A 3,986-nucleotide genomic window follows, 5' to 3' on the forward strand; every position below is an offset into this window, starting at 1 on the left:
GACTAAGGCAAGAAGATTATGAGTTCAAGGCCAGCTTGTGCTACACAAGGAGTTTAAGTCTAACCTGCGCTTCATAATGCTATGTCTTAGAAAAAAAGATGAACTGAATATGGTGGCTTATTCTTATAATCCTACGTGCTCAGGAGGCAAGAGAATGGGAAGATGGAAGTCACCCTAAGCAAGTTATTAGAAAATGAAAATAGGGACCTTGTGGCATGTACTTGTCATTCAGCTAAGAAATAGGCATAAATAAAAGAATTGAAGTCTGAGCTAGAGTGAGCAAAGAGTGAGATCTTATACCAAAACTAACAAAATCAAGAAGGGTATGGCTCAATTGGTAGAGTGCCTGCTTAGGAAGTACAAAGATCTGAGTTCAAACTTCAGTAACACCAAAAAAGAAGACTGTAAAATGTGTGTGTGTGTGTGTGTGTGTGTGTGTGTGTGTGTGTGTGTGTGTGTGTTTACACAAGGGTCCATGTTTGTTCTAGACTCGGGGTCTTGGGGCTTCCCCTGAGCATTTTGCTCAAGGCTAACTGTCTGCCACTTCAACTACAGTGCCACTTCCAGTTTTCTGGTGGTTAACTGGAGATGAGAGTCTCACAGACTTTCTTGTTCAGGCTGCCTTTGAGCTGTGATTCTCACTTGTCAGGTTCCTGAGTAGCTAGGGAGAACAGGCATGAGCTACCAGTGCCTGGAAAATTTATATGTATTTTACTGCAGAAGTAAAAATTAAATTAAGTGTATAAAAGAAATTCAAAGAGTTATTGCTTTTCTAAACAAGTAGTGGTTTAGACTTTTGATTGTGTCACATAAAATGTATAAATTTTAAATTCTCTTTGAAGTAGTTGCAGGAAGGATTGATAATGCTGACTGTGAATACAATACATCTCAATCAGGTCACCCCTTTCAGCATTCTCATCCATTGCTCCTAACTCACCCTTCGCCTCACTTTTCTTAATTTCCTAGGATATACATTGGATTCTTCACTGCATTCTCCCCTCTTCTCTTCATTGTCCTACCCTTTCCCCTTGATCCCACCCCACTCCTTACAAGTTCCCATTGCTAATATTTATTTTGTTGAACTTTGACTTTGCCCTTTTAAGAGATTATACTAATTTAGGTCTCTCTTGAATCTACCATTTTTCAGTTAATACACATGTTTTCACTTGCATACTACCTTATGCACTTATTTAATGTATTTACTTAAAAGTTTATGTAAATTCTAGCTTCCATTCTAGCTTCCCAAAACATGCAACCTTTGTCTCTCTGGGGGTAACTTATTTCACTTAAAATTTTCCCCAGGTCTTTCCATTTCTTTTCTCTTTTTTGTGGGTTATGGGGCTTGAACTCAACCCGGGCACTGTCCCTGAGCTCTTCAGCTCAAGGCTACCACTCTATCCCTGAGCCTGGGTAATGTGCCTGAGCTCTTCACCTGAAGGCTACCACTCTACCCTTGGGCCAAGCCCTACTTTCCTGTTTTCTAGAGGTTAAATGGAGATAAGAGTCTCAGGTCCTTTTGTGCCCGGGCTGGCTTTGAACCTCGATCCTCAGATCTCAACCTCCTGAGTAGTTAGTATTACAGGCGTGAGCCACAGCACCGCTCAGCTTTTCCATTTCTTTTCAAATGATATGATATTATTCTCTCTAATGGACAATTAAAATTATAGTTACCTTTCAAAGGGAGAACATTAAAGGCATGTATTTTCCAGAGCACACAGGTTTTCCTTCTAGCCTCCTGCAAAATCTCACTGTATAATTTTATAACAATTAACCTTTTGGATTATAGTGGGAAGGAATGTACACAATGATTGACTTGCCTTTATGCCTTAGACATACAAAAGATGCATATATAAAGTAGATGTGTGTCTTGGATTACCACTCCTGATTTAATTGGATTTGGTATTCTAGTGTAATTATACTAACTTACTCTTCCACTCTCAACTGAGACAGTGTGTATGATAAATTCTTGATCATTTCCTCTGCAGAGAATATGAATACTGCTTTGAGGTTGTTTTTCCTACCATCATGTATCTGCTATGTGCCCCTTCAAGGAGCACTGTGGATTCTTATGACTATTATGCCTTCAAAGTGTTTAATTTGTACCTTCCTAAAAATGAGAGGAAAATAGGTTTAAGATCTGTTAAAGGTCTTGAGATAGAATGATGTATTAAAATCTGGCTGTTTGTTTTAAATCATTTTTAAATCAGTACAACCTTTCTTTCCAATAGTAATGGTTGTTGAATTCATTTTCATTTGCATTAGTTATTTTGGCACAGAAGGTAATTAGAGACATCCTTCAGCATATGCATCAGAAAATCCACACTAGATTTACTGGAGAACTAGCTGAAATGACTAACCGATGTTCCATAACTCACTTATTTCTGTGCAAAATGTGATGACATCGCCAAAGAGAGCAAGATTCCAGCCCCTTTCTTCTTTGCCAGGGAGATACATGATGCAGAGCAAGTTCATTGTTTACTGGTTACCAACTTGTCTGAGTCTGACAAAACAGAACCCACTAATATTTAAGAAATTAACCAGAGAATGTTCTGTTACTTACAGGAAGACAGCAAGAGACAAAACAAGTCATTTCCATCACATCCAAGAGACCCCAAAAGACAGTTTCCCCACCCCTTTGTATAGAGTAGGGTCTATAGAACTTCAAACTACATTGTGGTTCCAATGAAGAGTGGCCTGGGTGGTCTAGACAGTTCCTTTTTATTCCAGAACGTCGCATTTTAGCATATCCTATAGTTATTCTTGAGAACTCCAATTTTGAAGTGGGAAGGACTGGACTGGTTTGAAGTCATCTGAACAACTGTCCCACATGTAGATTATTGTAAAGCTGGTCATTCTAAAACCAAGTTTCTACTGAAATGTTCAGACAGCTGTCTTTCTGTATTGAACTCAAATAATAGCAATTATAGTTTGGAAGGGGAACTGGTTTTTAAGGGTGCCTTCTGAAATGAAATTAAGTTGAGTAACTAAAGCTTGTTCATGAAAACAAATTCAGTGGTTAGCTGTTGAAAATAAAGGTGTAAGCCTGGCCCAGTTGCTCGGCCTGTAATCCTAGCTATTCAGGAGGCTGAGATCTGAGGATCAAGGTTCAAAGCCAGCTTGGGCACAAAAAGACCTGAGACTTTTATCTCCAGTTAAAGTCTAGAAAACAAGAAGTGGGGCTTGGATCAAGGGTAGGACAGTAGCCTAGGGCTGAAGAGTTCAGGGACAATGCCCGGGCCAGAGTTTAAGCCCCATGACCCATACTCCCCCCCAAAACACCCCAAAAGAAACAAACAAACAACACACACACACACACACACACACACACACACACGCACGCACACACACAAACAAAGGCTCGGCGTGTAGCTCAAGTAAAAAGGTTCCAGCAAAGTCAGAATGTCGTCAATTTAAGCATCAGAATTCCTTGATAGAATATGTGAAGTCAATTCCATCTGTGCCTACACTGTATTCATGTGTGAATCCTGTGCGTCTCATGTATTAACTCCTTGGTAACAAATGATACAATCCGTGTGTGTGTGTGTGTGTGTGTGTGTGTGTGTGTGTGTGTGTGTGTGTGTTAGGTTCTTTTTCTGGAACCAACTGGAATTAAAAGAGGGAGGTGATTGTGCTGGTGCTTGGTTCAGCCAGCCACAGAGAGAGGGTGGAGCCTGGAAAAGTCCCAAAGAAAACCGTCCCCCACCCCCACCCCGGCCCTGCCGCTGCTGTGTGGAGCCCTATACAGGTCTGCTGCAGGAACCATGAGGATGCACTGAGGTGAAAAAGATCTGATTACTTTAGGGCGGTGTAAAAGCTCCTGGAGAGTTGAGGCCCGGAAGAAGTCCTTGGCAAGGCTTTGACAAGATTAACGGATTTTAGCAGGGTTTTGACAGATTAACCGCTTGGAGACAAGCCCCGCCCAGTTGGGGGCCGGGCCGCTCTTGCGTACGCGCTTGCGCCCGCCCTCTCGGCTCTGTGGGCCTGCC

Source organism: Megascapheus bottae, chromosome X (assembly GCF_031878675.1).
Source record: "Megascapheus bottae isolate mThoBot1 chromosome X, mThoBot2.hap1, whole genome shotgun sequence".
Lineage (NCBI taxonomy): Eukaryota > Metazoa > Chordata > Mammalia > Rodentia > Geomyidae > Megascapheus > Megascapheus bottae.